Here is a 24,910-nt window from a genome sequence, read left to right as displayed (position 1 = left end):
AATGATGAGCGTGATATTCAAATGACTAAAGTTGAAGCATCAATTAAAACAGGAAGGCAGGGGCTTGACTAGATTATCCCATCATAAGGAGCAAGTGTGTGATAAGAGTTCCAAATGTATTTCAAAATCTTCTGGTCACTCAAGGCTGAAAAACTGAACTTTAACCATATGATATTCTTACCCACATTTATTTGTATGAATTACATACACTATCATAGATCATCAGACTATCCATGAAGTGAAGTGAAGTCACTCAGTCGTGTCTGACTCTTTGCGACCCCATGGACTGTAGCCCCTCAGGCTCCTCCATCCATGGGATTCTCTAGGCAAGAGTACTGGAGTGGGTTGCCATTTCCTTCTCCAGGGGATCTTTCTGACCCAGGGATCGGACCCAGGGATCGAACTCAGGTCTCCTGCATTGCTTTAACCTCTAAGCCACCAGGGAAGACTATCCATAAAGCTTAGAAAAACAAATTCTATTGAATAAAGCTATTTTCTCCTTTGATACGTAAACTGCCAATCTAAACCACCTCTCAACAGTGGGCTAAATAACAGAATTATGCCTCCAAGAAGGAAAGCTACGGTTTTATAAATCCAGTATTAAACTGTTTCTCTTTTCCAGCAAACTTTTTCTAACACTACTCCAAGGTAATTTGTGGTCAAAGGGATGGATGCAGATGACTGAATACATGAATTTGTCATACCCTTTAACAATAGCCTTTAGAGCCAAGAGAGGAAATCTAAAGTCATGTATGAGTTGGAAGAGAGGTAGCATGTTTGTGAGTAGCATGGTTTTCAGAAGAGAACTATAAAAGGCTTCTTGATGTATTTAGCATCGAATGTCTGGTACACTTGGAGCAATATATTATTCTTACAATTCTGCTTAGTTGGTTGATGATTTTGTTCAAGTTAATGAGAAAAAGGAACATGAACACAGATGTATGTCAGAATTTCACTCATTCAGTTTTCCATGATGTGAACCACTTCTTTGCTGAATCAGATAACAGTTTCAAATACTGGAAAAATATTTTCTCAAGTTTTTTTGTGTTATTCATATTAGGTTGGTGCAAAAGTAATTGCAGTTTTGCATTGTTGAACTTTGCCATTTGATTCTGAAATACATTCCTAAATAAATATGGTTATGCTATATATCATTTTAATGCACATTTCTCACTTTATGGGTTTTTGCTAATGACTTATTACTTGCTATTTATTTTATATTTATTTTAGACTAGGGAAATGATGTTAGACAAAAAGCAAATTCAAGTGATTTTCTTATTCAAGTTCAAGATGTGTTGTAAAACAGCTGAGACAACTCACAACATCAACAACGCATTTGACCCAGGAACTGCTAACAAACGTACAGAGCAGTGGTGATTCAAAAAGTTTTGCAAAGGAGACGAGAGCCTTGAAGATGGGGAGCCTAGGGACCAGTCATTGGAAGTTGACAAAGACCAGTTGAGAGGATCATCATAACTGATCCTCTTACAACTACATGAGAAGTAGATGCAAGAGATGTTAGAGATGCAGGTTTGATCCCTGGTTGGGGAAGATCCCCTGGAGAAGGACATAGCAACTCACTCCAGTATTCTTGCTGGAGAATTCCATGGCCAGAGGAGCCCGGAGGGCTATAATCCATAGGGTCACAAAGAGTCAGACAACTTAAGTGACTTCACACACACCATATTCACCTGATCTCTTGCTAACCAACTACCACTTCTTCAAGGAGCTCGACAACTTTTTGCAGGGAAGACATTTCCATAACCATCAGGAGGCAGAAAATGCTTTCAAAGAGTTCATCAAATCTTGAAGCCCAGACTTTTAGGCTACAGTAATAAACAAACACTTCTTGTTGGCAAAAATGTGTTGACTGTAATGATTCCTACTTTGATTAATAAAGATGTATTTGAGCCTAGTTATAATGATTTAAAATTCACAGTCTGAAACCTCAGTTACATTTGCACCAACCTAATAGTAGCTATAGACATGACATACTTCCAAGTTTAGTCTTCGTCATTGATACTTCATCACTTTCATAAGTGTAGACAATTAACAAAACAATAAATCAAGTCCTAATTTGCTGTGTTTGCCAATGGTGTTACTACTTCTTTGATTTCAAGTTACCAACAAGACATCAGTGAACAGAGTTGGAAGAGGTGTCCAGAAGTATTCACTAGTATATAGTATTTCCAATACAGATAAAATAGGCACAAATAATTTCAAGAGCACTGATAACAGTTCAGTTCAGTTCAGTTCAGTCACTTAGTCGTGTCCGACTCTTTGCAACCCCATGAATCACAGCACGCCAGGCCTCCCTGTCCATCACCAACTCCCGGAGTTCACCCAGACTCACGTCCATTGAGTCAGTGATGCCATCCAGCCATCTCATCCTCTGTTGTCCCCTTCTCCTCCTGCCCCCAATCCCTCCCAGCATCAGAGTCTTTTCCAATGAGTCAACTAGTAAAATGTAGTAAAAAATAATTATGATGTGATGAGTTTTGAGTACAAATCTTTTTGTTTTTAATATAATTTATTTTAATTAAAAGTTTATATAGTTTAATTTTTAATGTTAACAAGCTCAGAAATTTTCTGAAAATCTAATAATTGGTTTTTAGGAGCTGGTGAGGGCTCACTTTAGCATGTTACTAGCCTTGAACCACATCCCACACATTGTTGCTTATACCACCAGATTTACAAATCACTTTTCAGTTTTCTAAGTTAAAAATCACTTGGCGAAAGACGATAAATTTTGTATGTTAAAGAGACAACAAAAAAATAAATAAATAAAAATTGCAATACAGATACAATTTGTATCTCTTATGCAGTCAATCTTGCAGTTAGCAATAGAAAACGTAGGAAACATTTATATACCCAAAGGCTTTAGCAAATCAACTAATAAAAGCACCTTTGCATTTCTGGGGGAAAGAAATGTAGGCAGACGATATCTGTTGGGGTAAAAAACAACATCAAGGCTTCCCAGGTGACGATAGTGGTAAAGAACCCGCCTGCCAAGGGAGGAGACATGGGTTCGATCCCTAGGATGGGAGGATCTCCTGGAGAAGAAAATGGCAACCTACTCCAGTATTCTTGCCTGGAGAATCCCATGGACAGAGGAGCCCCGAGGGCTACAGTCCACAGGGTTGCAAAGAATCAGACATGAGTGAGCACACACATGCATCTAGCTAAGAATAAAGATACTTGCATCAATTTTCACATATTAAACTGGTCAGAAAGACTTGATTTCCTAGGAGAATACAAAGAAAAAGAAATAGCTGCTTATAAGTGAATCATAATGATTCTTTCTATAGACAAAAAAAAAAAGCAGCCACAATATAAATGCTTCAGATGCCATCATTACATGCCAATACCAACTTTTCGATCTATAAAGATAAAAGGGAAAATTATAAGGAAATCCAAAGCTATTTCACTAATCCCTACAGCCAAAGTAAACCGGTGAGAGACTGAGAGAACTTCGTGAAATGGTCATTTATGATTTAACTGGCACTTTTAAAGACTTTCAAAAATAAGTCTGAATTGCCTGGCAAATCTCTGAAAAACTGAAAGCAGTTAAGTAGCTCTCAGTCCTTTAGAAAAATTCAATTAACCAGCTTCACATTAAAAGGGTGAAAATTCGCTACCTTCCCTTTCATGGAAAGTATGCTCATGTAAATGACTTTCCAAAACCAAGCATAGTGTCCTCTGGGTTTGTTTATTTCAAAAGTAAGTCTTCAAAGCTGAGGGAAACATACAGCACACATATTGTTTATCTCTACAGGACGGAACATATGGAAAAATGTATAACTGTCAAGAGTTATTACACTGCAAAACAAACATGCGGACATACACAATAGGGATAAATATAGTAAGACTCGCTCACAAATTGGAGATGCTGGAGGCACATGGAAAAGTTTACAAAAATTGCAGTGTTTAAGACATCAGGAGGAGAGTGGTGCTAACCCGGCTTAACAAAAAGACTGTATGCAATACACTCCACTGTTCCTTCTGAATTGTAACACAGGTTCAGGCATGCAGGCTAATTTGAGAAGCAGACCTTAAAGAAAAGGAAAGAAGAAAAACTATTCCTTCCTGTCTTGTGCTTAAAATTCCAAATAAGCATTATGGATACTAAAAGAGAAGAGTGGAGTGAGTAAATTTATAAAAAGTGATAAATTTAATAACCACTGAGTGATAAATATTCAAATGAAAACAGTTGAAATTTTATTTTAACAAAATAATTATCAAGCATACTATTTCATTTTTAAAAACTTTAATGTATAGTGATATAAATGGCTGAATTAGGGTAATTTTAAAATATAATCCATTTGGCAATGACTTTCAGGGGAAAAAAGAAAAAAGGGGGGCCACTAAACCTACATTTGAAAATGTAAAAATGTGCAGTTATCTCCCCAAATCTTTCAATGTGGTCTAGTATTGGTATACATATTATTTCAAAAGTCTAATTTTCACATACAAAGCTTTCATTTAAAAAAAATAATAATATTAATTTCCCTTAGAAGTTCTCAATATCAGTAGTGCCCTGAAGAAAAATCCTTTTCAAGTTGAATATAAAGACAAAAAAGTAATCCTAAGGAAATAAAAAAGCACTCTCTGTTCAAAGCTCATGGCTGAAATAAGGCTTGGACTTATTTCAGTCCTTTCTGTTTTCTTTAGTCCCCTAGTCATTACTTTAACAGGCAAAGAATAGCTAAACAGCAAAACTCGTTGACGGAAGCGCATACTTTCCACACACTCTAAGTGTCAAAGGCTTGTTTAGAGAAAGGCCAAACAATCTACTGCATCTTAGACATAAGGGCCAGAATTAAGAGATGTCTCTGACTAACGAGTCTATTTCTGCCTCCACCACAGCCTCATTTTGTGACCTTGGTGAAGAGATTTATCTGTTCGTCACTTGACTTTAAAAATAAAAATGGAGCCACGTAAACTCTACTTAGCTCCCTAGGATATTGTGAGACTACAATAAATAATGCCCATAAAAGCTTTGATCTCTTCAGGAAAAAATATGAATTCTGACATAGGCAAGAGAGGTTTTAGAAGTTCCCGAGAGACCAGTGCTAAGTCAAGGTGGAACACAAGGAACAGATAAACCACCAATCACTAGAAAATGCTTATTAACTCTTTTTATTTATTCTCCAGGTAAAAACAGTCTTTGAAACTAAGCCCATAATCTGCCATCTTAGATCCTATCCAATTTCCACTTCCATTACATCCACTTACGCCATCACTACAAATTATAACATCTGAACAGATAAGAGACAGCTAGAGTAACTAAACTTATGATTGGAAAAGCAGAGGGCATATCAGAGTACTTGATTTCTACGGCCTGGTTCCTCCTGACAGTAAAAAGAAAAAAAAAAAAATGAAGAATTAGGAAGTCAGTGGGAAAAGAAGATTTCAGGCGTCTTTATAGTCCCATCTGCCCCTCTCTTGAGAAGTCATCAATACAGCTGCCAAAATTTCTTCATGGAAAGATGATTTTTTTTAAGATGAAACAACTGTACTTAATTGAATCTTACTTTCTGGATATATGCCAGTATTTGCATTTAAGTTATTAAGGTTCTGGGGCACAATGGTTTCAGTTGAATCTTCTCTCTAAACTCTCTCATGTGTCTAATACATATAATTTTTATTTTTAAACTATTGGGCATATAGTGATGGCAACAGTTTGCTTCTTTTTTTCCTTAGAAGTTCCATTCACAATGGCCACACATTTCAAATGCCAGATACTTACTAATATATGACGAGAGCGGCATTTGAAAATTTATAATATGAAGTAAAATCATATAGAATAAAAAAGGAGTGAATGACTGAGCGTACGAATAATCTTCGCAAAAATTCTACATCTTAACATAAACTGTGTTTGTTAAGACTGACCAAAATCTTAAACCTTACTGAGCACCGAAGAATTGATGCTTTTGAACTGTGGTGTTGGAGAAGACTCTTGAGAGTTCCCTGGACTGCAAGGAGATCAAACCTGTCAATCCTAAAGGAAACCAGTCCTGAATATTCATTGGAAGGACTGATGCTGAAGCTGAAACTCCAATACTTTGGCCACCTGATGCAAAGAACTGATTCATTTGAAAAGACGCTGATGCTGGGAAAGATTGAAGGTGGGAAGAAAAGGGGACAACAGAGGATGAGATAATTGGATGGCATCACCGACTCAACGCACATGAGTCTGAGTAAACTCCAGGAGTTGGTGATGGACAGGGAGGCCTGGAGTGCTGCAGTCCTTGGGGTTGCAAAGAGATGGACATGACTGAGTGACTGAACTGAAATGAACTGAATCTTAAACCTTAGGGTTTGAAATCTACTATATAACCATCTTTAATCATTATAATCTTCTAGGATATAGTGGTAGATCATATTTAACTTCTATTAGCATTAACTAATTCTGGTATTTTCTTTGTATTCGAAAGATACCGAAACGTGGTGTTAGGTTTTGTTACGAATCTAGTCTGTCATTAATAAGTTGGTACCATGGTCAGTAACAACAGGGCAAGAATAGTTAATAGGCCTTTGAAGATTGCATCTACCTTTTTATGTCCTGCAACAGGAAGCTTGGCTCCCTCAGGTGAACCAGGTCATAAACATAAGATGTCATATTTTTTTCTCACTCTCGGTTTCAAGCTCATTTAATCTCTCTGAGCATCAGAAAGTGCAGTTTGCTTAAGACTAAGCAGCAAGTAAATCACAGCAGAGGGATTACAGCCCGAGTCCATCTTGCTTCCAATGTCTGTGTTCTTTTCATTATGCCCTGGGGCCTATTACCAGGGGGGAGAAACAGTATTTTTTACACTACCAGAGGAAGGCATGGCTCTCTTAGCATCCAGAATATCAGTGGCAGCTCCTGCGGCCCCAGCCTTTCCTCCCATGATTAAGCAGAAGGAAAGAGTGAGGGGGGAACTTCGGATTGCTGTTCCCCATCTAACCCTGGATATATTTCCTCCACAGTATAAACAGCAGCTTGAGTCCACCTCCCGGAGTGTCGAAGTAGTAATGAGATAAACTTTCTTTCATATTAGTACTCAACAAGAGGAGATTAATGGTGTATTTTCTTATTTTCATATCTCACCCAAGAATGTAATTCAGAATGTGTTAATCTGTGAGAAAGTAATTATTCACTTATTAAAACACTTGAATTAATTTCCTTTAAATTAGTTGATGTTTACACAGAGTATCTGAGCATGTACATAAAACAAAAACAGCTCATTTTATGAACACATTAAAACTGACATCCTGCCAGCCTTCCTAAGACAAACACCTTAAGTTATTTTTTTAAAGATAAGGATAAAAGGAAAAAAGACTCTGGAAATAAGAGATAAAATGATGAAATCCATGAATACGAGCTCTTGACAGTTTTACTTAAAGTAGAACTGAGTAAATTAAATTATCAGAGTCTAAAAGAACCAGAGATCACATTGCAACCAGGAAACACCTATCACCAAAATGGATTTAGAATATATTTAACATTGGAGACACAAAGTTAATTCCTTCATCAGATTCTCTTCCTGCTTCTGCTTGAAATCCAAGGCACAAGGATGAATTACTTAATTTGCAACATTAGGAATCCCAATTTCTTCAGAGGAGCCCTCCAGGCTCCCTGGGTATAGACAATTGCCAGAGTAAAATTTGAAGGAAAAAAAAAAAAGTGGCACAGCTAACTATTAAGGACCTAGTGTATTGCACAGGGAACTCTACTCAATACTCTGTAATGACCTATCTGGGAAAAGAATCTAACAACAAAACAAAATGGATATATGTATATGTATAATTAATTGACTCTGCTGTACACCTGAAATTAACACAACACTGTACATCAACTATACGCCAATAAAAATTTAAAAAACAAACAAAAGAACCTCTTTAACCATTGATCCCTCTAGCTACTGCTTTCTCAGTTTTTCCTGACATCAAAAATAAATAAATAATTGAAACAGCTTACTTTTTCTCCCTAAAGGACTTTTCATAACTAACTAGACTGACCTTCCTCTGAGGATTTTCAACAACCGATTTACCTTTCTTGCTAAAAGTGCTATCCAAGTCTGCCTGAAACTGTGCACAAGGGATATCCATTAATTTAACTCTAGCTAATGATAATTTTGTATCAATAGGGTTATATAAATATAATAATCTTATATTCTTGTTATAGACTTAAAAAAGCAAATAATCTTGACTGATCTAAAAATAAAAGTCTAATCCGTTCGGGGAAAAGAGTTCTGACAAATCCTATGGAAAGCCCAGTAAATACAAGATTACAAATACTTCCCTGTAAAATTTTCCTATTTACACTTTTAATCCAAAATGCACTAAAAAACGAATAAATGCTGCCACAAACTACATTATCAAACAACAGTCAAATAATTGGTGGTCATATTAGTAAGGCAAGGGAAACTAACATACAGTGATGTCCTTGTAGCTCAGATTTTAAAAAAAGAAAAAAAAAGGATTTCTTTCTTAAGAACAGTAAAAACACAATCAGTGTCAGCTACCTTCCATAATGAAGCTTTCATCAATACCCTTGAAGAAAATGCATCTAAGCCAGTTCCCATGTCTTTCCAGAGCATTTATTTTTGCCTGTCAGGGATGATTCAGCTCCATAACCTGCTTAGACCCAAGGCTGACTGAGAAGGAAAGGATCATTAATCCATCAAGAGCCTGTGGAGTGGCAATGAAGAGCCAAAAAGTCCAAGTCACAGCTCTCTGTCCTTCTAGTGCTTTCTATTTAGTGTGCTAGAGAACAAGACAGTTCAGTAGGCTTCACCATTTTGCAAATGCACCATTAGAAGACTGCATGACTTAGACTCAATGTCTAATAGAAAAGCTTCACAAGATTGTCTATGGAAAAGAGCTGAATGAAAGTTGGCAGACGTGCTGATGTTAAGTGGCATTTCACACTCAAAAGCATCCACATGGGGGAATCTGTGTTTGTAGTACAGAATAAAAACAAACATTAAAAGATTTTAAAATAAGGGAATGTGTGAAGATAGAAAAATAAGAGTATGTGTTGAAAAGCAGTCTTATTATTTTCCACATTTACTTATGTTTAAAGATAAATTCAAAGCTAAATACAGGAATACCATATGTAGCTCTAAACCCTACCAAATGTAAAACAGCATGGTTTTTCTCCTCACTGAATTATCATTTCATAACAACATTTAATAAAACTTTGCTGAGTATCTACTATAAACCAGGCACTCCACAAGGGAATACACTGATGAGGAAACATTACATGCCTCCTGCTATCAGGGATCTAGAGAAGAGACAAGGACCTATCACATGTAACAAACACCATGTTGATACAGCGATATGGGACAGACCACAGGGCACCAAACTGCAGGAAGGCCTATCTGAGGAAGTAAAATTTAGGTTGAGAACAGAAGGCTAAGCAGGAAAGAGGGATGATGAAAGAGGCAGCAGAACAGTATGTGAAAGAGCTGAACAAACGAGAAAGAAATTAAATTCATTAGAGGGCTAAGGCTTGGACATGGGGAACCATGGTACAAGGTAAAGCCGAAGAGATAAGTAAGATCTAATCAATAAGGGCTCTGCCTGAAGAACTGTAAGAAGTCACTGGAATGTTTAAAAGGGGAATAATGTTATCGGCTTTGCGCTGTTTAGAAGATTGCTCTGTCGACAGTGTGGAGTATGGAACAGTGTGGTACAGGAGTGAATGACAGGAAGCTATGATCACAATCCTGTGACAGATATAGATCTTTGGACTGGAATGGCAGCATCAAAGGAAAAAGAGATGAGGGAAAATTGAAGAAATATTTAGGAGGTAGAATTATCAGAATTCTGCTTGGTGATGCAATGTAGGGAAGGAAGAAGGAGAGGACAAGCCTACTTTCCAAGCTTTTGATTTGGACCACTAGGAGATGAAATCACTGGAGGTGGACAGGCTTGGAGAGCGATGGATGGGAAAGTAACAAGACTGGGATTAGGATTGGGAATAAAATGTGAAATGTTTGGGAAGCCAGACCAGAGTGGGTTCTAAAATGAGGAGGAGGTAAAAACTGGAGAACAGGTGTGATGGGTAAAAGAAAAATAGGGTGTTAAATATGTCACTGAAATAGGACAATTTTTAAAGATGACCTTAATAAAATTAGGAGTTCATAGAAAGGGAAGCAATAATAACAAAAACCTTTCTTCTGAGTGCTTGTTTTGTCCCAACCACAAAACTTATTAGCACTTTAAAAATATGAAATCCTTCCAGCTTCACAACTCTATGATATAGATATTACTATCTCCAACTAAGAACACAGAAGCTGAGGCTGAGAGATGTTAGATACTTTTCCCAAAATTTCATAGCAACAGACCTCAAATTTGAATCCATATGTCTGATTACAAAGTCCACATTCATAATCACCATTCCATACACAGGATTAGAGAAAAATCAAGATACCTATAAGGTGAAAAAGGATGGGCCCCAGGCTTTAGGAAATGAGGAAAGCCTTTTTTTCATAACAGACAGGACAGAGGAAGAAAAAAAAAAAACATGTAGAAAGGTTTACTTTTAATGGCAAATGAGGAACAGGTTTTCCATTTGAAGATTTCTATCTTTCCTATTGGGGCTTCCCAGATGGCACAGTGGTAAAGAATCTGCCTGCCAATGCAGGAGACACAAGAGACAAAGGTCCGATTCCTGGGTCAGGAAGATCCCCTGGCATGGAAATGACAACCTGCTCCTGTATTCTTGCCTAGAAAATTCCTTGGACAGAGGAGCCTGGCAGGTTATAGTCCATGAGGTCGCAAAAGAATCAGACACAACTGAGCAAATGAGCACACACATACATCTTTCCTATTGACTTGGAAGTAGTCATTTGCGGAGAATCAAGATAGGATTAAAGAGTAGAAAATAACTGAAACTGTCACCCATTCACTCAACAAAAGGCACTGGGTACTATTTTAGGTACAGGGAATACAGTAGTAAAACAAAACTAAGTTATCAGCTCATATGATCCTTAAGTTTATGCAGGGGAACACATAAAATAAACAAGCAAACAAGATAATTTCACATTGTGATATGCTACTGGAGGAAATTAATCAGGATTCCGGGGCCAAGAGAACTTACAGAGAACTGCTTTATATGAGGTGCTTGGGGGGGGGGGTGGTGCAAGCTGAGACTCGCAGGAAAAGCCCCAGGTGAAACACACTGCCATGGAGGATGCAGGAGAGGGTTATTTAGGGAATGACACAAGGCTTCTCGGCAATGCTGAGAGCACAGATGAGGAGAGGGCCGTGTATTGATGGAGACATCTGCCTTACGCTATACTTTTCTCCCACTGAATTTAGCAGCCTGGGAGCAATTGCAGAAAAACCTCAGAGTCACCCACAGTTGTGAAAACACCAAGCAGACATGACTGATAATGGGGCACTGGAGTTCAGTAAGCTGACAAGAGATAAGTTAAGAGTTATGGTCCATGGAATCTAAAGTGAAGATAAAAAGGAGTGAAGAACGCGTGCCATATAATAGCAAGTCCCTGAAAGGCTGAAGATTTGGTGTATAAGCTGGAAAGATAAGGAAATTATGGCACAGAAAAGAAATACCAGTTAGCTTAGCTGAGTAGCAAAGGCATCCTCAAAGAAGCAGAGTACTGGACTTCCCTAGTGGTCCAGTGGATAAGAATCCACCTGCCCATGCAGGGGATGCAGGTTCTATCCCTGGCCCAGGAAGATCCCACGTGCCGTGGGACAACTAGGCCTGTGCACCACACTTCCGAAGCCCCGCATGCCCTAGAGCCCTGCTCCGCAACAAGAGAAGCCACTGCAATGAGAAGCCCACGTTCTGCAACTAGAGAAAAGCTGCGTGCAGCAACAAAGACCCAGCTCAGTCAAAAATACAGAAACAAAAAGAAGCAGAGTGTTTTACAGCAGGTGAAGAAATCGTGGTCTAAAAGAGGTAGGGGCAGCCTAGGAAGACAAGGACCCTGTGACAGAGAAAGTGTGGGAAAATGAGGAGCATCCTTTCAGAAGAGCTATTAAAAAAAAGAAAAAAAATAGCATCTTAGGGGAGAGCCAGACCTTAAGTCAAGAGGAAGCTTCCTAAGAGTGGCTTACCAATGCTGAAATTTCAGACATGCCTGCCATCATGGCATCTGATCCTTGTGTGAAGGAACCAATTCTCAGGGTGCAATATTCTCCATCTATTGCTTCTCTTTTGCCCTGATTCCTCTAATATGACATTAACGTAGTAAAGGCAGAAATCCAAGAAAACCACTAGTCTGGAATAAACATCCTTTTAGACAAATAAAAAAAAATTATACTTGGAAAAAAAAGAAAGCAAAGCTGCCATGTTGACATCAGAACAGTAAAGCAGTTTATTTAGAGAGTCATTTGAACAAGGCAGACACAGTTTAAGGACCCAGGGGGGTTTTCAGTTTCCACCATCTGGTTATTTCCCCAAGTCCTCTGCCATGCATCACAAAGTTCTCTGTGAATCCACTTAAAAAGGAAAGGGCTAACACTCCTTTTTATTTGCTTTAACACTGCCCTCAATAAAAGGTGGTACATCCAAAGGATAAAATAAATATTCAGCCACAAAAATCACAGTACAAAAATATATTTACTTATGTGGAAAGGTGTTCTTTTTTCATTGTTGAGCATAAAAAGTAGACTTTAAAAAAAGATATTGAGTATGAGCTTATTTTTGCAAACACTAAATTTTTTTTATTGCAGTTACATACGCATAACATAAAACTTACCATTTTAACTATTTTCAAATGTACAGTTCGGTGACATTAGATACAGTCACATTATTGTGCAACTATCATTACAATCCATCTCCTGAACTTTGTCATCTTCCCAAACTTAAATTCTGTATCTATCACATGAAAATAATAAATTTTTACATGTGAACACAAAAAGAGTCTGACCTGATATACTCTAAAAACATTAATACTGGACAATGCAATTATAAGTGATTTTCTTTTCTAAGTTTTCAGTTCAGTTCAGTTGCTCAGTTTTGTCCAACTCTTTGTGACCCCATGGACTGCACGCCAGGCCTCCCTGTCCATCACCAATTCCCAGAGTTTACTCAAACTCACGTCCATTGAATCGGTGATGCCATCCAACCATCTCATCCTTTGTCATCCCCTTCTCCTCCTGCCTTCAATCTTTCTCAGCATCAGGGTCTTTTCAAATGAGTCAGTTCTTTGCATCAGGTGGCCGAAGTATTGGAGTTTCAGCTTCAGCATCAGTCCTTCCAAAGAACACTCAGGACTGATCTCCTTTAGGATGGACTGGTTGGATCTCCTCACAGTCCAAGGGACTCTCAAGAGTCTTCTCCAACAGCACAGTTCAAAAGCATCAATTCTTCTGTGTTCAGCTTTCTTTATTATAGTCCAACTCTCACATCCATATGTGACTACTGGAAAACCCATAGCTTTGACTATATGGACCTTTGTTGGCAAAAGAACATCTCTGCTTTTTAATATGCTGTCCAGGTTGCTCATCGTGTTTCTTGCTTGCATCTTTTAATTTCATGTTTTGACTGTGCTTAAAATTTTGTAGGTGTTTAATGGCTATTTCAGTAATCCAAATTTCTGTTATGAATCATGTCTCTCCAAAATGTGTATGGGGCTGCTAAGTCACGTCATTCATGTCTGACGCTGTGCGACCCCATAGACAGCAGCCCACCAAGCTCCCCCGTCCCTGGGATTCTCCAGGCAAGAACACTGGAGTGGGTTGCCATTTCCTTCTCCAATGCATGAAAGTGAAAAGTGAAAGTGAAGTTGCTCAGTTGTGTCCAACTCTTAGCGACCCCATGGACTGCAGCCTACAAGGCTCCACTGTCCATGGGAGTTTCCAGGCAAGACTGCTGGAGTGGGTCGCCATTGCCTTCTTCAAGACGAAATGTGTATATTAAAGCCTGAATCTCCCCCCACCTCACGTGATGGTATTTGGAAATGGGGCCTTTGAGAAGTAATTATGTTAAATGAGGTCATGAAGGTTCCTTATGATGGAATTAGTGCTCATATAAGAGACACCAAAGAGCTTGCTTCTTCCCTTTCTCTCTCTCTTTACCCCCAGCCCTAACCATGTGAAGCCACATGTAAGCCAGGAAAAGGAAGTGAACTGGCAGGCAACTTGATCTTCAACTTGTGAGCCTCCAGAACTGTGAAAAAATAAATTTTTGATGCTTAAGCAACCAGTCTATGGTGTTTCTATGGTGTTTTATTATAGCCCAAGCAGACTAATATACAATCATTCACTCAATTGTTACTGATCACCTAATAACCAATCATTTATTGAACAGCTATTATATGCCAGGAACATTATACCTTATCTCTAATCCTCTCAGTAACCCCACAAGCTAGAGGTTGTTCTATTCACTTTAGAGATAAGAGGGCTAAGGCCCAAAGAATAATTACCCAAGGTCCCATAGACAGTAAGTGATAAGTCAGATTTACCCTCTCTAAAGTTCATTACCTATCATTCCCCATGGCCCACACATATCTGCATCACCGAGTTTATGGTATTTTAAAAACACAATCCAGACAAATAAAAAGTTGAATAATTCAAAAAGTTAATAAGAACACATGATAAAAACACACAAATAATAAGTACTAGGAGTTCCTAGGAGGGAGAGTTCAAGAGATCGTGAAATGCTTCAATTTCTCCTTCATAAAAATATAGAGAATTACATTAGACCAAATCCTGTTGAAACCCATCCAAACCAAGTAAATAAAGTGGTAAGAGACATTACAACCTTGGAACAAAGGCAAAATCTTAACAGAACTTGCTTTGACGTTTAAATTAGTACCTTTAAAAAAATCACCAAAAAAGCATTTTCTTTCTACAAAGAATGCCACAGGTGATTTGTTTCATCACATCTTAATCTTCAGGGGAAAAAAATTACACAGAAGCTTTTCTAAATTGTCTACTACAGTTAACCAGTTATTAACTAAAAAGGGACAGTAAAAGCAGTTAAAACTACTTTCTGGAAGTGTGTGAAATTAGATTATCAGTTTATATCGAAAGATAATTTGAAAAGCTCTGGAGAAATTCTTTCACAAAAGAAGAGCTATAATGGTCAAAAAAATTTTTAACAATGCCGAGATTAGACAGGAATGTGAGACACACAGGACCCACATCTCTGTGAAACAATATATCTTCAGTTTTCTTAAAGTGAAGAGTTAGTGACTTAACTGCTAAGCAGCTTGTTAAAATGGTATTTCTGAAGTTAGCATTTTTAACGTAGGATACTTTTATAAAAATTCAAAATGTTCCATGGAAATCTATGACAGCCTGTACATGAGATCTAGGGAGAAAAACAAATCTAGTATAGACCTATAAAAATCAAATTCGATGTTCTGTTAGCTCCTGCTATAAAACAATATGAGTCAGCCAACACAACATTATAAAGCAATTATACTCCAGTTAAAAAATAAATTTTAAAAAATGCCACTGGATGCCAACAGCTTTTACTTTTTCTTAAAGAAAGCATTTCTTTATAGAAATTCCAGTAAAACAATAAGCAACAAACTAAAAGAATAAATAAGTTTTGTGTTTCTGAATTCCAAAAAAAAAATTCAATTCATATGTTTTATTGGTTGTTACAAGAAAATATTTAATTTCCAAAACAGAAAAGATCTATGTTGATAATGCTTCTAATTCAACAAAAAATTATAGGTATTACTTAGAATTTGGTTTTGTAACAAAAATGATACTGTTTTCATTATAGATATAAAATATGCTCATTGCTGGAAATTTGTAAAGTGAAGATAAAGATTAAAAAAAAAATACAGCCATGTTCTCACCAATAACACTTCCTTCTAATTAACATATTTCTATATTCATAAAAATTTTTGGTAATTCTATATAAATTAGGTATTCAGCATTCTTTCTTATTCACTTAAATTTACGGCATTTTTCTATGCTATTCTAAAGTCTTCAATAAGGTCACTTTTAATTCTAGGAAATATTCTAATAAATTACTTAACCACAATTCATACTTTACATCACTTTGCTGACAAAAGATCCATATAATCAAAGCTATGGTTTTTCTGGTAGTCATGTATGGATGTGAGAGTTGGACCATAAAGAAGGCTGAGTGCCAAAGAATTCATGCTTTCAGACTGAGGTGCTAGAGAAGACTCTCGAGAGTCTCTTGGGCAGCAAGGAGATCAAACCAAGTCAGTCCTAAAGGAAATCCACCCTGAATATTCACTGGAAGGACTGATGCTGAAGCTGAAGCTCTAGTACTCTGGCCACTTGATATGAAGAACCGACTCACTGGAAAAGACCCTGATGCTAGGGAAGATTGAAGGCAGAAGAAGTGGGCAATAGAGGATAAGATGGTAGGAAGGCGTCACTGACACAATGGACATGAGTTTGAGCAAACTCCGGGAGATACTGAAGGACAGGGAAGTTTGGCATGCTGCAGTCCATGGGGTCGCAAAGAGTTGGACACAATTCAGTGACTGAACAAACCAATAAAAATCCCACAATTCACTTTAAACTATTATATTAGGTTGCTTCTTGTTATGCTAATAATGCCAAGATAAACATCTGTGTTTTTTTGGATTCACAGATAATTTCCTTAGCATAAATTCTAGCAATTAAATCACTAGTCAAAGACATATAATCAGTAAAGAACAGGGCCTGGGACAAGAGATGTGATAGACTCAGCTTGCATAGGTTCACAAGTACTTATTGTTAAATTTTCAGAAATTTTCTAAGCAAGTTGTTAAACACCAACATCATTAAAAATCAAATTCTGTAAATGTATAATTAAATTTTAAATTAAAAAATACTCACAATTCATCATTTTTTAATTGTATTACTACACCTTACTAATATCTTTGCTCAAAGTTAATTATAGCTACTGTATCTATACAGTGGAGATATTACTATATACTGGTATTCTACTGCACATCTCTTCCCATCTACACTCAGTAATGTCACACTGTAGCATAAGTTTGGCCATAGTGGGAGTATTCATATTGTGGAAATGGGAAAATGGTACAAATGGGGCTTTTTACCCTCCTAGAGAATCTAGAGAACTAGCCTGATTATTCAGACAGTGAGCCATATATGTATCTTGTTTATTTCACCCTCAGACTCTGTACTTTTCCACCTATCTACACATTTAAAAAGTCCTCAAAAGGTAGAAGCAGAGACTGGCATCTAAGCATTTTAATCAGTTTTACTTTTTGAGCCACTTGAAAAAGAAAGAAAGTGAAAATTGCTCAGTCATGTCTGAATCTTTGCAACCCCATGGACTTCTCCAAGCCAGAATACTGGAGTGGGTAGCCTGTTCCCTTCTCCAGGGCATCTGCCCTTGTTCAGGGGATCTTCCCTTCTCCAGGGGATCTTCCCAACCCAGGGATCAAACCCAGGTCTCCCGCATTGCAGATGGATTCTTTACTGTCAGAGTCACCAGGGAAGCCGGAGTAGGTAGCCTACCTCTTCTCCAGAGGATCTTCCCAGCCCAGGAATCAATCTGGGGTCTCCTAAATTGCAGGTGGATTCTTTACCAGCTAAGTTATCAGTTTATAAAGTATTTTTTTTTAATTTTATTTTTAAACTTTACATAATTGTATTAGTTTTGCCAAATATCAAAATGAATCCGCCACAGGTATACATGTGTTCCCCATCCTGAACCCTCCTCCCTCCTCCCTCCCCAAAATGTTTATAAAGTATTTTTAAAGAGTACTGTGTTGAGTAGTTGTTGGTGATACAGAAATGTTGACATCTTCAAATAAAAAAGATATGAACAAATAATGATTTAACAAGACAAAAAGTGATAAATATCATAAGATAAAATGATACAGAGATACAAAGAAAGGAAGAATACATTTGAATCAGTTCTAATGAGGTGGATGAAACTGGAACCTATTATACAGAGTGAAGTAAGCCAGAAAGAAAAACACCAATACAGTATACTAACACATATATATGGAATTTAGAAAGATGGTAACAATAACCTTGTGTACGAGACAGCAAAAGAGACACTGATGTATAGATCAGTCTTATGGACTCTGTGGGAGAGGGAGAGGGTGGGGAGATTTGGGAGAATGGCATTGAAACATGTATAATATCATGTATGAAACGAGTCACCAGTCCAGGTTCGATGCACGATACTGGATGCTTGGGGCTGGTGCACTGGGATGACCCAGAGGGAGGGTATGCGGAGAGAGGAGGGAGGAGGGTTCAGGATGGGGAACACAGGTATACCTGTGGTGGATTCATTTCGATGTTTGGCAAAACTAATACAATATTGTAAAGTTTAAAAATAAAATAAAATTAAAAAAAAAAATAAATAAAAGGTTCACAAAAGAACATTTTCAGATGAAAAACAGTGTCATAGAAAAGTAAAATGATTAAGGCTATCAAAAACACCATCCTCCTCCTTTCCTTTTGTTTTTTCTTGGCTGCACTGTGATGGAACTTGTGTGCCCTGCAGTGGAACACCAGAGAAGTCCCCAACCTCTTCCTTTTCATAGCACTTTTGTATATCTACTTTACAATGTATCACTTCCCTCATCCTATGTTACAATAACTATTATATTCCTCTGCCCCACTAAACTACTCATACCTTCAGAGCAGAACTTTCTTTATCTTTGTGTCCACATCATAGTAGATGTTCAATAAATGTTTCTTTAATGAGTAAGTGAAAGGATGGATTAATGAATAAGAGCTGTTTAGGAGCTTACAATTTGCTAGACACTGTCTGAAGCACTTGATATGTATTAAATCATTTCATTTCCACTACAACATTAAGAGGTAGGTGCTGCCATGACCAATGAGAGAACTAAGCTATTACACAATGAAACTGAATCACAAAGAAATAATAACTAGAACAAAATCACATAGATGGCAGAAGAGCTAGACTATAAAACTAGGCACCATGCTACCTCGCAGATAAATGAGTGGGCAGCAGGACAGCTCCTTAGTGCATTCATTCTTACACTATTTCTGAGTCTAAATAAGTAAATAAATAATGCCACTCAGTGTAATCAGTTCATTCACATACATTACACATATGTGTAATCAGATCACATAGTACTGATCTCTCTGTCTTATATTTTAAATTTAAAAATATAAAATTAGTGAGTCTTAGATTTGGCAAGTTTTGATATGCAAATTTCTACATGTACTCCTAATCAAATGTTTTAAAAGAACAATCCAAATTTTACAATTAGAACAAAATTATTTAAATATCCCCCTAAAGTATTAGATACTTCATCTGAGTTTTGATACTCTAACAAGTCAAAGTCGGTCAGTCGTGTCCGACTCTTTGTGACCCAGGGCAGAATACTGGAGTGGGTAGCCTTTCCCTTCTCCAGGGGATCTTCCCAACCCAGGGATGGAACCCAGGTCTCCTGCATTGCAGACAGATTCTTAACCAGCTGAGCCACCAGGGAAGGAAAGGAAAGGGAAGGAAATATTCATTGGAAGGACTGATGCTGAAGCTGAAACTCCAATACTTTGGCCACCTGATGAACAACTGACTCATTTGAAAAGACCCTGATGTTGGGAAAGATTGAAGGCAGAAGGAGAAGGGGATGACAGAGGATGAGATGGTTGGATGGCATCACTGACTCAATGGACATGAATTTGAGTAAACTTTGGGAGCTGGTGATGGACAGAGAGGCCTGCATGCTGCATGCAGTCCATGGGGTCGCAAGGAGTCAGACATGACTGAGCAACTGAACTGAACTGAACTCTAACAAGGCTACCCTTTTCTTATCTGCATACTTCATACTTGTTATACATTTACATATGCAGAGACTAGGAGATATAGTGTTTCTTGAGATTTTTTATTTTGTATTGAGGGATAGCCTATTAACAAGTGTTACAGTTTTAGGTGAACAGCAAAGGAACTCAGTCATACATATATATGTATCCATTCTCCCCCAAACTCTCCTCCCATCCAAGCTGCCACATAACATTGAAAAGAGTTCCATGTACTATACAATAGGTCCTTGTTGATTATCCATTTTAAATATAGCACAACGTATAAGCAAGCATAAATTCATTAGACTCGGAGATATAGTGTTAACTGTGTCACAAATGAATCAGGGTGAAAGTCACTTTGGGCTAACCTTAAAATAAGACTACTGAATTCTGGGAGACCAAACCGATTGAAAAGCTATAAACAACTTGGTCAGAGACTGCTAAATCTCCAAGGTAAAAACCAATCAACAGATGTAAAAGAGCAAAAAAAAATCACAAAACCAAAAAGACCTAGGGCTTGAAATATACCCAACAAACATTCATACTGTTAATTAAAAAAAAAACAAGAGAAGGAATATTTGCCCCTGATAAAATATCTTCATGACAATGGAGACTGAAAGATCACTGACCAACCAAAGGTTGTGATTTCAATAGCAATGAAGGAAAAGATAGCAATTGATATGTAAGATCATCACACCTAGACCAAGACATTGTATTGATTTTCATAAAAGGACACAGAATCAATCTATTAGTCAAGTTTGGTAAGCTAGTCCAAGACTGCTGTCAAAATAGAGTATTATTCCTACTTATTGATTATTTGAAACCTGCTTCATTAAGAAATCCCAACTTATTTACCACACAGCCCAACACTAAGAATATGGAAGGATGGAACTGTGGGGGCCTAACCACTGCACACATTTAAGAAATTACTTATGTGAAACTATGCCTCTCGCAAAGCAATTCTAAGGCAAGAAACAGAAGTATGTATTTGAAATATTTTTAAATCTTTGAATTAATACTGTTCAAATTAAAAAAATTATAGTAACTTTTTTATGATCCATCAAAGTCAGAGAAAATTGTATTCCAGTTAATTCAATATTTTGATTCAATTTCTCCATCTATAAAATAATCTTATTCTAGGGTATATGAATTAATATTTGCAAAAAACTTAGAACAGTGTCTGGTATGTGGATTAAATCATATGTAAGCAATTGTTAAATAAATAAAATGATATAATTACAGGAAATTTTAATTCCAAAAATATCCTCAGCCTCCATCAAAAGTCTTTTTTTCTCCCCTTGAACTTGGAGGACTTGTGCCTGTTCTGACCATCAAAGCAGGAAAAAGAAATGATGTTCTGTGGTTTCCAAGGCTATGTCATAGAGAGGATAGCTCCAGCCTGGCTCTGTCTTTTTGGAATGCATGCTCTGGGGAACCCTGTTGGCTCACTCAAGGAAGCACAAATTAGTCCATTTGGAGATATCACAAGGAGAGACCCATATGGAGAGGAACTGGAGCCTTCCTAGCCAACAGACAGCAACAACCGTCAGAGTGAATGAAGTCTTCAGATGATTCCAGTTCCCAGTTTTGAGTTTTCCAGCTTCAGATGTTGCAGAACAAAAAGAGAGGTCATCCTGCTGTGCCCTGTCTGAACTCTTGATCCACAGAATCTGTGAGCATTATAACCTATTTTTTCATGCTTCTAAATGTTGGGGTAATTTGTTACGCAGCCATAGTAACAGGAGCAATAAAACTGCAACACTTAAGATTTGCATTTCAACTAAAATATAAAAGAATTAAAGTGGCTTACAAAATCAAATAAAATGCAAATATGGCATGAATAGAACAGAGACTCATAAAATAAAGCAGAAACAATTGTCAGGCATTCAACACATTATTATAACAACAGTAATAGATACGAGTTATCTTCCATATGTAAGGTACTGCAAGGAGCCATGATTCAATGATTCTAAGAACCCTATAAGGATAATGGTATCATCTTTATTTCACATATCACGTGCAAACCAGAAATAAAAAGCTCTAAAACTAAAACCAAGAAAAACATATTTTTCATATTTTCATCTTGCTTTGTTTATTCAGATGGCTTTTTTTGGATCCTTGTAATGGATCGCCAGGCTTCCCAGGTGGCTCAGTGGTAAAGAACCCACCTTCTAATGCAGGAGACATAAGAGATATGAGTTCTATCCCTTGGGGTCGGGAGGATACCCTGGAGAAGAAAGTGGCAACCCACTCTAGTATTCTTGAGTAGGAAATCACATGGACAGAGGAGCCTGGCAGGCTACTTACTGTCCACAGAGTCACAGAAGAGTCGGACACAACTGAGCGACTAAACAACAATGGATCTCACCATGACTATTGCTAACCTATATTAGTAGGAGTTGGCAAACTTTTCTTAAAGGGTCAGATAATGAACATTTTAGTCGTTGAAAGCTATATATAGTCTTTGCTGCATATTCTTCTTTGTTATAGCTCTTTAAAATTATAAAACAATTCTCAGATTGTGCCCACCACAAAAATATTCTGTGGGATGGCTCTGGGGCCATAGTTTGCCCAATAGACCATTATAGGGAAATGTTGAATACCAGAAGTTTGACCTAATAAGCTCATTTTTATTACAATACTTATAATAGTACCTACAGTTACACTAAATTAAGAAAACATCGTTTCTGGCTCCAGCCTATTATTATCCACTAAAACCACAAGCTTCCCTGAACTGTTGGTAAGTGAAAATATGGGGCCAAACATCCATAATTTCTATTACAATAAATGTCTATTAATAATTGACATTCACCTACATTGAAAAGGTCTGGAAGACTATCTGAAAGAAATGATCTCTCTCGGGTCTGGCTGCTTTTCCAGGCATATACATGGATATTACTATGTTTGTTTATTGAGATTCACGACAGCCCAGTATGACTGATAAAACACTGACCACTTCTAACCTCTACATCAATCCTTTGCAAGAAAATGTTTATTTTTCTTGGCAGGAAGTGATGGAAACTGGTGAGAAATAGCCAGACTACCTTCATATGTAAGTGAACTGGAATTTCTAGGGAGCAGTCCCCGCTAGTAAATTTGTCTACATAGAGCTTAATCAACCAAATTTACAGCTGTTAACAGGTTGTGCCTCTGTATTCCCAAACATATAAATAAACTTCTTAATCAGAACAAAAACAGGTTCAGAGTCCAGTTGTTTAAACTGGAGTTGGTACAGCCAGGACCTAACTGCAGTTAAAGTGACTGTCAAGGAGAATCATAATCTTAGTAGAAAAGTTGTTTTCTAGTTTCCTCAAGGCTACAAAGATGCTGCTCGACAAACACTTCTGTGATCACCTAAAACCAAAGTTATAGGATCTCATCTAAAATAAGATGCCTAATCTAATGCCAAATCAAACACACTAGTTTTCAAGTTGAAGTTCCAAATTAGGAAGAAGCTAATTACTTACATTTGAATTGGAAGGAGAAAGATTTTTAAGAGTCTGTAAATCAGAAAGCCCTTAGAAACTGGAATAAGTATTGGAGGAAATGAAATCATATGTATAAAAATGTTTACTCATTTTGTTTAGGAATGCAAAATAAAGTTTAAGTAAATAAAAAGCAGTAAGTATAGGGTCACAGACAGCCCTTTTTACAGACATAGGATAGATACACTATCAGCTAGCAGCTGAAGTATCACTAGCAGCTTAAGTGCTAGCCATGTCATGGTAATAGAAACAGCTTGTCTTGATGAATTAATTAGTTAAAATAGTCCTCAGGAAAAGTAACCAATCCAGTCACTAAAAAGATACAACTAGCCAATTTACATCTTCTATTTTTGAAAATTCCTGGAAAATTAGAAGTGTTATTAAAGGCATCTAATATTTTTACTATTGTGTATGACACTCTAGATTTCTTTTATCTAAAAGACAAAGAAATACAAATTTCTTTGTATTGAGTACAAAACAGAGAAGTTAACCATATAGGAAAAGCCATCATCCATAAAAATAGAACTTTTGAGTATATATTATATTACATAATTGACAAATTATTCTTATTATAAGTTGAGCTTAAACAATGCCACATCCTGTTTGAAACCCAAATTTTATGATAGATACTCGAATGCTATATCTGCCAAATTCAACTTTTTCTCCAATTATTCTATTGTGACTTCAAACTAAGTGCCCACAGTAGAAGCTGATCAGAAGAAACAGCTCAGGTATATATATTTTCAATATTCTGAGAAGGGATCCAATAACATTTAAAATAATGACATTTAACCACAAGTTTCTATGTATAAGTATACGAATTCTTCTGACAAAAGAAATATTTTTATACTGACAAAACAGAGCCCATTATTCTAAAACCTCATATATTTACTAGGAAAACAGGGGGAAATTTAGTCTGAATAAATAAAATGAATAAATGATTCAGGGTCTCAAAAACTGTCAGCTTCTCCAATAAAGCTGTATGTCTGATGACCCAAAGTTTCAATGATCTTTTTCTCTGAGAACTACGGCATGTGTGGACTAATCACATGGTCAAGTAATTGATGATATATTGATTTCTACTGTTTTCAAGTCATTTTTTATGTTGCTTTGTGTCTTTAGAAGCTTTTGAATCTCAAAGCAATCTAAACACATCAATAAGCAATTCTTAAGAACTTACTTCCTTTAAGACTTTCCCTAGTGCTGTGGAAAGTTATGTTCCAATTAGCTATCATATAAAAATGTTTGAATATCAAGTTAAGGATTTTCACTTAATTCAGAGATCATGGCAAGCCATTGAAAAAGAGTGAAATGGTAATAGCAATATTTGAAGAAGTGTAATCTAGATTCTTGTGCAGGTTGGATTAGAGGGTTAAAGGACTGGAGAAAAAAAAAAACAAAATTAAGAAACTTCAGCTGTATACAAAGTAAGTGGCTGGTGCCTGAACGACAGTGGTGGGAGGGAAAATCGAAGTGGGCACAGAAACAGATAAAGGGAACCTGAAAATTGTCACAAACTGGCAATTTATTAAATTTGAGAATAAGACAGAAAGCATGGACCAGTTTAGCAAACATTTATGGAGACCTGCCATTTGAGTGCCTACAAGGCACTCAAAAATTATGAAAATGAAGTTTGAACATAATCAATATTATAATATAGGTATAAGCAACATATTATAATAGTCCGGAGGATGGCACAATCAATCCTGACTAGAACTTGGAAG

At 37.0% G+C, this 24,910-nt stretch overlaps 1 protein-coding gene and 1 long non-coding RNA gene across 12 annotated transcripts in view; one reads left to right on the top strand and one right to left on the bottom strand.

Moving 5' to 3' along the window:
- RAD51B (RAD51 paralog B) overlaps window positions 1-24,910 on the bottom strand; it is a 618,412-nt gene that overhangs the window by 430,216 nt on the left and 163,286 nt on the right. The window lies entirely within an intron of this gene.
- The window catches only part of LOC129621708 (uncharacterized), a 70,338-nt gene that overhangs the window by 5,216 nt on the left and 40,212 nt on the right, over window positions 1-24,910 (top strand). The window contains exon 2 of the long non-coding RNA XR_008699629.1: window positions 21,012-21,373. This is a non-coding gene — a long non-coding RNA (uncharacterized LOC129621708). The remainder of the gene's footprint in view (window positions 1-21,011; window positions 21,374-24,910) is intronic.

Source organism: Bubalus kerabau, chromosome 10 (assembly GCF_029407905.1).
Source record: "Bubalus kerabau isolate K-KA32 ecotype Philippines breed swamp buffalo chromosome 10, PCC_UOA_SB_1v2, whole genome shotgun sequence".
Classification (NCBI taxonomy): domain Eukaryota; kingdom Metazoa; phylum Chordata; class Mammalia; order Artiodactyla; family Bovidae; genus Bubalus; species Bubalus kerabau.
The sequence above is the reverse complement of the archived record's forward strand: the minus strand, read 5'-3'. Positions and strand labels throughout refer to the sequence as shown.